This window comes from Aquarana catesbeiana, linkage group LG01 (genome assembly GCF_042186555.1).
Source record: "Aquarana catesbeiana isolate 2022-GZ linkage group LG01, ASM4218655v1, whole genome shotgun sequence".
Taxonomy (NCBI): Eukaryota; Metazoa; Chordata; class Amphibia; order Anura; family Ranidae; genus Aquarana; species Aquarana catesbeiana.
In genome coordinates this window covers 167,504,885-167,517,470 of record NC_133324.1, presented here as the reverse complement: position 1 = coordinate 167,517,470, position 12,586 = coordinate 167,504,885, and the positions used below count along the sequence as shown (strand labels likewise).

Here is a 12,586-nt window from a genome sequence, read left to right as displayed (position 1 = left end):
TCCATTTGAGGGGTTGTTTCCTAAATTAGGCTTCAAGGGCATGCCCCACCTGTAAGTAGGTATAAAATGTACATTGCGGTATGTTTAACTCACGTCTCAGGTCCGAGAATTTTTTAAGAGTATTACCCGCATACAGTTGTCTCAGCCTTTTAATGCCTTGTTTTTCCCATTCTCTAGCTTTTCCTATGTGGAGAACTTCCTGCAAGTTGCTGTTGTTCCAAAGGGGGGTGTAATCAGTTAACCCATTGTATTTCATCTGTTTTTTAACTATTTTCCATATTTTAGTTATCATTTTTATTGTTGGATACCTATAGCGAAAGGAGTCCGCCTCTAAAGCATCAATAATTGTATTATGTAAAGCGCCAGTTAATATTATTCTCCCATTAGGGGTGCCTCCACTCAGCACATTGCATCCCTTTAAATGCTGCAACTGTGACGACAGGTAGTAACGCTCAGGGTGAGGTAATGCCAGACCTTCTTCTCCTGCTGGGAGCTGAAGCGTTCGGAGTTGAATCCTAGCTTGTCCCCCTTTCCATATTAGCTCCCTGAAAAGGGTCTCAATTTTGTTGAACCATTTCTTGCATATCCAAACTGGAGAATTGTGCAATAGGTACAACCATTGTGGCATCCAAATCATTTTTATTAAACTGCACCTACCTGCCACCGACAATGGAAACCGTTTCCAGATGCCAATTTTTTGTTTACATTTGGCCAGTAATGGTATAAGATTTTTACTTATAAATTGGTTAGGGTCTTTCGTCAGGGCTATCCCCCAGTATTTCAATGTATCCACTATCGCCAGCTGGGTTATTCCTAGTATTGTTAAATCACTAATAGGATCCACTGGTAAAAGCTCAGATTTCTCCCAGTTTACCTCTAAACCTATAAAGCTACCAAATTCCTCCACTATGCTCATTGCTTTTATCAACTATTGTCTCGTATCTCGCAGGAAGAGCAGGTTATCATCCTCGTATAACGCAATTCTTTCGTCTCCCGTCTTCCTCTGAAAACCAGTTATCTCAGAGCTTGTTCTTATAGAGATAACCAAAGGGTACCATTGCTAGGGCGAAGAGCAGGGGTGACAATGGGCACCCCTGTCTCGTCCCCCTCTCCAGCTCGATCTTATCCGAGAGTTTGTTATTGATTTTAAGCCTGGCACTGGGCCTGTCATAAAGCATTTTTATCCAACCGGTGAAAATGGGACCAAATCCAAATTTCCCCAAGACCCTCCAAATATATCCCCACTTTCCACTGTCAAAAGCCTTAGTCACATCCAGTGACAACACAGCTCTTGATCCCTCGTTCTCCGTCGGGGTCTGTAGATTTAAGAATGTCCTTCTGATATTCGTGCTTGTGGATCTGTTAGCTATAAATCCTGCCTGATCTGGATGGATCAATTTTGGAATAATTCTATTCAGCCTAGCTGCAAGGACCGTGGCCAGAATTTTAGCGTTGGAGAGAAGTTGGTCTATATGCAGCTACGTCTAGAGGATCCTTCCCTTCTATTCGTAAGACTATAATGGTTGCTTCTAACATTGAAGCGGGCAGTCTTCCCTCCCTGGCCGCTCCCCCCAATGCTTTTAAGAGCTCCGGGAGTAGTATTCCTCCATATTATTTGTACACCTCAGTTGGGAGCCCATCTGGACCGGGAGATTTTTGATTTGCCATGCTAACTACTGCCTGTTGGAGTTCTGCGAGGGTTATTGGGGTTTCCAACTCATCTCTTTCATCTTGCATAGTGGTCGGTATTTCCAGGTTTCCCAGGAATTCCTCCATTACGCCCTCTACTCCCACCTTCTGAGCTGTATAGAGATTTTTATAATAAGCCCTGAATGTCTGCACTATCTTTGTGGTGTTAGATATAATCTCTCCTGCCGTGGATCTAATAGTAGGGATAGCGGATGATGGGGAGTTGGACTTCACTAGCTGCGCCAACATCTTTCCTACGCTTTCGCCCTCCGCAAAAGAAGGCTGCCGCTGGAAAAGACGTCTAATCCCAACTTTCTGCATAATTGCTATCTTATAATCTTGTTGTTTATCTAACCATATTTTTTCCCTCCCGAGTGTTGGATCTATTACATAATTATTTTCAGCTTCTATCACCTCTCTTCAGATATTTTCCTCCCTTACCCTGGCATCTTTTTAAAATTTGGCCACCTGTTGAATTAAGACACCTCTAAGAAATGCTTTCAGGGTATCCCAAAGTATCCCAGCCGCCACTGTACCTTCATTAAATTCTACAAATTCTCTCAATTTAGGCAGGACCCCATCTGTTTTTTTTTTATTAACTCAAACCAATATGGATTTATTTTTCACACACTCTGGGCTCTTTTTCCCCCTAATTTCAGTGTAATCACCATTGGGGAGTGGTCTGATATCCCTCTTGGCAAATATGCAATCTTTTCTGTAATCTGCAGCGCTCTATCATTTCCCAAGGCCATATCTATCCTGGAGAGCGTGGAATACGAGGTTGAATAGCAAGAATATTGCTGGACTTCCGGGTTCCGCGCCCTCCACATGTCCTTTAACCCCACTTTGTCTAAAAATTGACTCAATCGGCACTTCTCTGCAGTTTCTGATTGTATCCGTAGGTGGAACCTATCCAGCTTTTTGTCTAAGACCTCATTGAAGTCTCCTACTACTATGATTGGCGCTTCTTCTTTATCAACAGGAATTCATTTAGTCTGAGAATAACATCCATTTTAAATGGTGGAGGGATATAAATATTTGCCACAATGTACATTCTATTATCAATTGAGCAATACAAAAAAATATATCGGCCATTCTCATCTATGCTGGTCTGTCTGCAGGAGAAAGCCACCCCAGTCCTCACCATAACACTCACTCCCCTACAATAGGAAGAGTATTACGAGTGGTACTGAATTTGGTATTTCTTATTCTGTAGTTGCTGGGCTGTGTGCTCAGTTAGATGTGTATACCGAGTGGTACTGAAGTTGGTATTTCTTATTCTGTAGTTGCTGGGCTGTGTGCTTAGTTAGATGTGTTTCCTGAAGGCAGACCAGCTCTGCTCCATATCTCTTCAACATCGAGAATACTGCTGCATTTTTGGCCGGTGTCCCCAATCCCCTAACGTTCCAGGATCCTATTTTAAGTATTTTAGCTTGCATATAAAGGCGGGAAATATGTAAAAAGCTGTTGAGGGTGCCTATTCAAGACTAAGTTTATATTTAATTCATACCTGATCAATACTCTAATAACCATTGTTTTGTGTTGAGGTCCCCGTGCACCCATCTCTGTCATATTACCTTTTATAGTTTTAAACAACACAACCAGTAAGAGTGAATATACTTTCCAAAATAATTTCATGTGAATCTCAAACGCCATTTTTCTGTGCCGATATTTATTAATTTGTGTATTGTCTTGAAACCAACAAACATAGTTTCCTATAGTATCCCTTTGTGTTGTGACCTTAACTCTTTGACTCTCATTTAAACCACGCTTACCCTGTGTTGATAATCGATCAATTCCTGTGTTGCCTCCCCACTCCCCCCACCACCTATCTAGGTGTACTCTGAGGGGCTTTTTAGTGGCTGATTCCCACACCACCTGTTCCTCATATTCACTCCCAACCATCACTCCCCATGCAACATCTGTGTCTATCTATCCCCCCCCGTAATACTTCAAATTGAAGAAAAATAAGAGAGAAAAAAAAAGTGTATCTCCAAAAATCACATCAAACAAAGCAACCAAAGCACTTTTCCACCCTCCCACCTCCCTCCAGTTTATCTAGAGTTTCTCCTTATTTGCTTCCAGCCACGTCTCCACCCCGGCCGGAGAGTAAAAAATCTGGGTACCCCCCACAGCGCAGTTACACGCAGCCATGCTGGGTGCAAAGTACGCTTAGTCTGTATAAACTCTGCTCTGCGTCTCTGAAGTTCCGGCGAGAATTCAGAGTATAATGATATCTTGGTACCCTTAAAAAAGATATTTCTCACCTCCCTTGCTTTCTGCAACAGTGTCACTTTATCCTTATAGTTAAGAAAATTCATCAAAAGTGGCCTGGGATGTCCTCCTGCTGGCGGAGCCCTGAAGGGGACTCTATGTGCCCTTTCAATAGAGAGCATTAATGAGAATGTCTCTCTTCCAAAAAGTTCAACCAGCTATTTTTCCAGGAACTCTATAGGATTGGGACCCTCACTCTTTTCAGGCAACCCCACCAGCCTCACAATATCCCCTCGGAGCCTGTTCTCCATCTCATCCATTATTGACGCATATCTGGTCATCTATTCTTTCATACTTTTCACTTCTTTTATTAATGGATATATATCATCTTCTAGCTGACTTGTCCTCCCTTCCAGGGCTGTTGTTCTTTCCGCTGTTTTATGTAGGTCCTGTCTGACCAGTATCAAATCCTCCTTTACTCCTTTCATTTGATCACAAAGTTCTTTTAGCGAACCAATGCATTCGCTCACTGCCAAAAATACGTCCTTCAATGTTGGTTCTTTCTCTAGGGGTAAGCAAGGATCAGTTATTACATCTACATTTTGTTCAATCGGCCCTGAGCTCTTATTGCTCAGTGTTTTTGTTGTCAAGGCTGATGGTGCTGTAGCAGTTGGTTGACCCTGGCTTTTTCTGTCTGACAGAGCCCCCTGTTGTGTTTTAGTCTGTGACCCCTTCTTTGGTGGGGTTTGACCAGGGGTATGTGCATATTGCTCCAATTTTGCTGCTGCTGCCATTTGCTGAGAATTTTTCTCCTTTGAGGCGCATAATTGTTGCATCCTGTACTCTCCAGTTAACGGGAGATCATCCAAGCCCTGAGCATATACGCCAGTACAGTGCTAGAGATTGAGTGCAGTTTTTCCTCTAGCAGGATCATACACAAAAATAAAAAAAAAGGGTACCAGGTGTCACCTGGTATCATAGGAGTCAATGGGTCCCCAAATAGGGTAAAGAAAAAGGAAAAAGCCACAGGGAGTTGGTAACTGCGATCTCAAACATGCAAAAAGTCACAGTGGGTTGCTAAGGGTCTGTGGGGTATTAATCTTTCAATCCAGAGTTAGATATATAAAATTAAGCTATTGTAGAAAGATACTTTCAGTACATCGATAGCGGGTATATATAGCAAGCCTCAGCCATAGCCTTATTGCACATGCATATACAGACTATTGCAACTATTCCAACCAAGCCTCTATGGAACTAGGCTTAGTCTGTTACAGCTGTATCTTCCCGGTGTACACAGTCTCTAGGTCAGCATTTAACAGTGTATAATATGTTACTTCTCCCCTTTACTCACGCGACCTTCTGGCTATTAGAGGGTCCGGGGCTCCAGAGTCTGTCCTTTATTCACGTGTCCTTTTCACAGGGGAGACTCCTCCGGTCCAAGGTGTAGGATACCGGGCTTGTGGCTTGCTCAGAGCAGGGGATTCAGCATAGGAATCACTGCCTTCACTGCTCCATCAGCTGTTTCCGGGTACAGATTCCCCTGCAGTTCAGTGCTGTTCTCTCATGCCCCACTATTCGCTTCCATCATCCACGCATCTCCACTCCCAGGTAGCGTTGTGGGGACCCGTAGTTTTCCCTCCACCACGCACCGCCAACCAGCCGGGGATAGGAAGGTAAGGTCGCGCTGCACAGCTCGCGTTGCCACCGACTAGCTTCCCCAGCAGGGGGTCAGCACAGTGCGATCATCGGCAATCATCGGCAAACATCGGGTGGCCGAGAGGAGACACACACGCTCACACTCCTCACTCCTCTCTCTCACTCCAGTCCATCCGGTCACGCCCCCACCAAACCAGAGTGAAAAAAAAATCTGACTGGGGTTATAACCCCTTTCATACTCTATCCAAAATGGAAAAAAACAGTTTTGCCTAAACTTCTACTTTAACATCTATTAGGGAATGCACATATTTACAAATAAATAGATCAACATGGATTTTGTGTTGCCAGGATCCTGTGTTTTTTTTTTAAAGTTTATTTAAACTAATAAGTTTTGCCTCCTGCTTTTAGACACTATAGAACTTGAGAGAAAATCTCTTCAAGGTTGCCACTGAAACAGATGTGAAGTGTGAATATTACTGCGCTAAACCAAAATAGTTGAGGTATCAAGCAGCTGTAAAAAATGTGACAAACATAAATAGAATCTAAGTGGTAAATACTGCAGCGCTAACCAATGAACACAAATGCATAAGTGAAAAGAATAGTGAATACAAATGGTAAAACAAATCAGATGTACAAAGTACAATAAATGTACAAAACTCTATAAATGGATAACCAAACACCAGTGAGCCCTGGAAAATGTGGAAATCTAAACAGTGCAAAAAAGTGTATGGCTTATAGTTAAACAAAGGCTGATCTTCTAGTGCAGAGTGGTGAGGAATCAAACGCTGTCTGATATAGAGGACATCAAAGATATTGCATAATCAACAATAGAGAAGTGCGTCTGCCCTTACCGGAACTGGTGGACTCCAATGTCAGCGCATTGGAGTCATACAGGCATGGTGCCACAAATGGCTGGAGTGTGAAGCTCAACAGGGTCCAAGACCTCCAGGGTGGAATCCAGAAAAGAAATGGAAAACCTCCAAATTGACCTCCAATCTTTGGTGCATCGAACTGGATCTGGATGGTAGGATCAACAGGACTCCGGAGCCACTCTCAGAAAAGTAGTATGTGGAGAAAGAAAATACTTACATTGGCTTATCTCTCTCCACATTGCCCAGCTTTTATTTTTGTGATCACTTTTATACTTATATGCCGATTTTTAGAAATAAAATACCATTCTTTTTGATTTACACCATGTAGAAGTATTTTCTTTTTCCAGCCGATCGGCGATTTGGATTGTAGGTAAAAGGTGGGTTAAAGGCCCGCAAATGAAGCGCCACGTCTGCAATCTTGTGATTGCATTGACGTGGTGCTTCTGGCGCTCGAACACAGTGCACTTAGTTAAAGGACCCCCCCTATATAAACTTTAATATATTTTATGGTGACTCTACCCAATATTGAACTTTAAGCTTTGTGACCTGTGAGCAGTATGAAGGCTTCAACCATTCCATACTGTCAGAGTATTTCCTGGCTATCTGAATTCCCTGACAATATTAAAAGTGAATCTACCCCGATGTCCAGCAAAAATCCAGTCAAGAGAGTAGAATTTCTTGAAATGTTTATGACATTGCAGGCTTCAAGTCCATATATGTCACTACTTGATCCCCGCAGAAACATAAGCAACTTTCAGGGGGCTCAACTCTCCAGCATCTAACAAAAACTAGTGAGTGTCACATTTGTTAACAAGCAAGGTAGAAAGGTGTTGACCTATGGACATGGACAGAACAGCCGTGAGACAGACCATTAATGGAGTAGCTAAGGTAACATACTTTTTAAAGTGACCCTGTCAGTCAGGTAAAAAAAATAAGAGTCAGGGGAGTCTTTACTAGGCAAGTTGAATCTGCAAAAATGACCATCTCAGGCAGCAGCCACCTCCGGGCAAACGCCTGTTCCCTGCAGTAAAAGAGCCCCTATACTAACCGCTCTGGTAGGCCATTTCTCTTACCTTCACTCCATTCCGGGGGTACATCCTCTGCCATTCACTTTGGCAATCAACACCTTAAGAAGTGTTGTGGTTTCATCAACCAACCATTACATTACTACAGGGCACAGCAAATAGTGGAGCATATTGGCTCTTCTATTGCAGAAAACCTCAATTTGTATGTTTTTTATGCAAGCAACAGGTTTACAACAGAAACCAATAATCCCTGAGCATCCCAAAAACTTTTATTTTCTTGACTTATTGTGAAAAATCACTTAGATTTACGTGTAATGATTTTAATACATTGGTCAGACATTGGTTCATATAAAGGAGGGCAATCCAGATCCTATTGAAATCAGAACTTGGCATATTGCTTTTATCATCTCTAGTCAAGAGTCTAATAGGGGGAGTACTTTCCCGTTTAATAGGGGCGTATAGGAGCATACTACATTTTGTAAGAGGAGGAAACACAGAATAAACAGGCTCTTCACACCTTATTGGTTGTCCTCACTTTTTTCCACTTTGCTTATTGGCATTCACACATACAGTAAGTTGGCCATACACCATAAAATGGAAAACGCCTGTTCCTTGCAGTAAAAGGGCCCCTATACTAACCGCTCTGGTAGGCCATTTCTCTTACCTTCACTCCATTCCGGGGCTACATCCTCTGCCATTCACTTTTGCAATCAACACCTAAGTGTTGTGGTTTCATCAACCAACCATTACATCACTACAGGGCACAGCAGTGAGCAGGACTCTACAAATGGAACCACAGCAAATAGTGGAGCATATTGGCTCTACTGTTGCAGAAAACCTCAATTTTTATGTTTTTTATGCAAGCAACAGGTTTGCTTTAATCCAGGAATCACAGTCAGCAATCAGCTATATTTATCAATGCATTTGAAAAGAGCTGTGTGAATTGCTGTCATGCCGCATGATTTTCCTGAGCAGGTATGAGTTGAGCTGGTGTTTGCAGGGTAAGAGTTCTTAAGATTAATGTTAAAAAGGCCCCCTAGATTTTCAACCTTGGTTGGTATGCTTCTTTACCTAAATAAATTAAGCTAAATTGTAAAAATCAGAAACAATGTGTTTATTTGAGCTTACAGCTCAGAGGCAGGGAAATATTATCCTGTTTTTCATGTGATGAATGTTGCTGAGTAATAAAGCTTCCTTTCATCTGTTCTACCTGCAAAAGAGCAAAACTAATACTTCATTATTTGTGCAGAATGAAAAATCCCCTTTGCTCTCTTTATTGAATTCCCACCGTGCACAGAACACAACAACGCTGGCTGTTTTTCAAATTACTCTTTTTACTGAATGTTCTATGCTTTTTACATTCAAAGTACTTTATTTGTTTAATTTACATAATAAAGTCAACTTTATATTGTTACTATGTCTGTGCAGCTTTCTAGTGAAAAATGCTATATCCTTTGTCATCTTTCCGAACAGATAATGGGCAACTGACTTGTTTGCATTTATTTATGTAGTTAAATTCAGCATGTCTAGTGGGAATCATAAAAAATGAATGGTAGTAAATGTGGACAAACAGGTTAATATTTAATTAAATCTACCACTTTGTGCAGCATGTATTATGTTTGACTGAAATAAAAAAAAAAAAACAAGTAATAACATCAGAGTTTTTTTTTTTAAAGAACCCATGAAATTCATAGTTCATAGTGATGACAGCCTGCAATTTCCGCTTATGATTTTATCTTGCAATGAGAGTCGTCATCAGAAGTGAATTTATGGAGTTTACAATCCTCTGAAGCAATGTAAACATTCTGTTATCGGTCTGATATACTTCTTTCCCATTTTTTGTTTAAAAAATAATAGTTTTCTAATAAATCAGTAAAATCATTACCTAAACAGAATGTGTTCTCCCAGAATCTCACATTCTAGCTACTCTCATGCAGCGTACACAGGACCTTCAGCTGACTTTTCCAGTCGAAAATCTGATGGACTTTAGATTTGAAACATGCTTTAAATCTTTTCGACGGACTCGAGTCCGGTCGAAAAATCCGCTCGTCTGTATGCTAGTCCGACGGACGAAAACCGACTCTAGGGCAGCTATTGGCTACTGGCTATCAACTTCCTTATTTTAGTCCGGTCGTACGTCATCACGTACAAATCCGTCGGACTTTGGTGTGATCGTGTGTAGGCAAGTCCGTTCATTCAAACGTCCGTCGGAAGTCCGTCAAAAGTCCGACGAAAGTTCTCCGGAATGGCCGTCGGACTTTTGCTGCCGAAAAGTCCGCTCGTGTGTACGCGGCCTTAGGCCTAGTACACGAGGGCCGTATGTCTGGCGTCATTGGTCAGTTCAATAAACACCAGCTGAGAATGTATGTTGAGATATAAACCCTTTTAGGATCTTTTATGGATTTTAAACCTCTAGATTAGCTGTAGCTCTTGGTCAACATTATTGTTTTCCAACAGAAACCAATAATCCCTGGGTATCCCAAAAAATTTTTATTTTCTTGACTAGGTGAAAAATCACCTAGATTTACGTGTAGTTATTTTGATACATTGGTCAGACATTGGTTCATATAAAGTAGGGCAATCCAGATCCTATTGAAATCAGAACTTGTTAGAATTAGAACTATTATATTGGTTTTCTCATCTGTAGTCAAGAGTCTAATAGGGGAGAACTTTCCCGTTTAATAGGGGGTGTATAGGAGCATACTACATTTTGTAAGAGGAGGAGACACAGACACATACACCTTAAAATTTCTCTCCTTCAGCGTAGATGGAGAAATCTTCCCTACCAGCTACTGTATTCAGATAGTTGCAGCAACCGCAGCTCATTCGATTTTGAAATTAATGGTCGTCAGGCAGGTGGGTGTTGAAGGGGTCACCCAAGGCTCAAATTTCAGCCAGTTCCTGACCAAATTATTGTCGTGCCCTGATTTATTCGCTCCCTCACACCTTTCTCTTAATAGGCACAGTGATTTTTCCATCCTACTTTTATTCACTTTGTCATTTCAGGCCAGGAAACAGTTATTTGACAGATTGCCGTGGACAATTAATTTTCATGTGCTTAAAGCAGAAGTAAACTGCAAAAGGAAAAAAAATTGCCTGCCCCCCCCCCCCGGAACTTTTAACTTTTACTCATAATGTCTTACTATCGCATATTAGCACATTATGACATACTTAAAGAGGAAGTAAACCCTTGCTAAAATCCTTCTTCTCCATCCCCTGCAAAGTAAAGACATAATGTGCTAGTATGCATCACATACTAGCACATTATGTGACACTTACCTGCATACAAAGCCTGTGCTGTCCCCGGGGCCGCAGACCCCGGCTCTGTGACTGGCAGGAGCCACGTGACGTCACTCCCAACGTCATGGCACTCACTACTGAAGAAACGGTATGGGTGCCCATTTCTTCAGAGCGCATGCGCCAATGATCCCCTAGGGTGTCGGCACTTCCATCTTTTCTCTGGCTTTTGGGTTCAGAGTTTTCTGCCTTTTGACTCTTGACACAGAACTGTATACACAAATAGAAACAAGTTCTGACAGGCAGGTAGACACATCTATGACATAAGAGACTTACACAGTCACTTCAAAAAGGCCTGCCTGTCAGCACTTTTTAAAAACAGACTTTACTTCCGTTTTAGACTACTGATCTACTGAGAGTGTTCTCATATTTTGTTTACACAACCTCTTTTATGTAACATGTTAAGGGACAGAAAAGTTGATGAGTTGCCTTTGTCAGCCAACTTTACTTCTACAGTAACCCAAAAAAATAAAACAGACAGCTATTTGCTAGGGGGTGTATCATCCATTTTTCCTTTTATCCACTTCTGTTCTTCAATTGTATCCTTAAAGTGATATTAAAGTCTTGGTTTTTTTTGTTTAAAAATAACAAACATATTATACTAACCTGCTCTGTACAGTGATTTTGCACAGAGCAGCCCAGATCCTCCTCTTCTCAGGTCCCTCTTCAGCACTCCTGGCCCCTCCTTCCTGCTGAGTGCCCCCACAGGAAGCAGCTTGCAATGGGGGCACCCGAGCCATAGCTCTGTGTGTCCATTAAGGCTCCATGTACACGGGACGCTGAGGAAAAGTCCTCTGAAGGTTTTTTTTGACACCTTGAAACCTGCGTTTAAAACGTGCATTTAGCCGCGTTTGCATGCCTCGTTTAGCGGCATTTTACTGCGTCTGCGTCTAGAAGCGTTTAGTTAAGATAACATCATAAGACCCTCCCCAAGCTCAAAAACAGTATTATTTAACTATTTCAGCCATTTTGTGAGAACAGAGGGAGTAGCAGCAACTGAGAGAGCAGCAGTGTACTTGTATTTAGCATGTCACTTGCCACGTCGCCTGCCACACGTTGCAGATTGTTCACTTGCCATGTCACCTGCCACAAGTTGCGGATTGTCCACTTGCCAGGTCACCTGCCACAAGTTGCGGATTGTCATTTGCCACGTCCCCTGCCACAAGTTGTGGATTGTCCACTTGCCACGTCACCTGCCACAAGTTGCGGATTGTCATTTGCCACGTCCCCTGCCACAAGTTGTGGATTGTCCACTTGCCACGTCACCTGCCACAAGTTGCGGATTGTCATTTGCCACGTCACCTGCCACAAGTTGTGGGTTGTCCACTTGCCACGTCACCTGCCACAAGTTGCGGATTGTCATTTGCCACGTCACCTGCCACAAGTTGCAGATTGTCATTTGCCACGTCACCTGCCACAAGTTGCAGATTGTCCTCTTTCCAAATCACCTGCCACAAGTTGCAAAATTGTCATTTGCCACGTCACCTGCCACACGTTGCGGATTGTCACTTCCCACATCACCTGTCACAAGTTGCGGATTGTCATTTGCCACGTCACCTGCCACACGTTGCGGATTGTCACTTGCAAAGTCACCTACTACAAGTTGCTTGTTCAAATCTAACAACATATGGGTCAAATTCCAATTACACTTCGGATAAGAGCAATGCTAGTGGTGTATTGGATTGGATCAAGGGCTCATTAGGGTATATAAATGGTCTATGAATCATTGCAAGCAATTACAAGTTTTTAAAATATTTTTTTAATGGTTTTTCATCATTTGCCATAATTTTTGAGATCTTTAATGTAAAAAAATAGGGCACCTTTAAAAACGCT

The 12,586-nt window shown here is 42.1% G+C and overlaps 1 protein-coding gene across 5 annotated transcripts in view; it reads left to right on the top strand.

The window, feature by feature from the left end:
• MCTP1 (multiple C2 and transmembrane domain containing 1) overlaps positions 1-12,586 on the top strand; it is a 1,184,139-nt gene that overhangs the window by 279,339 nt on the left and 892,214 nt on the right. The gene's annotated exons all lie outside the window — the stretch shown is intronic.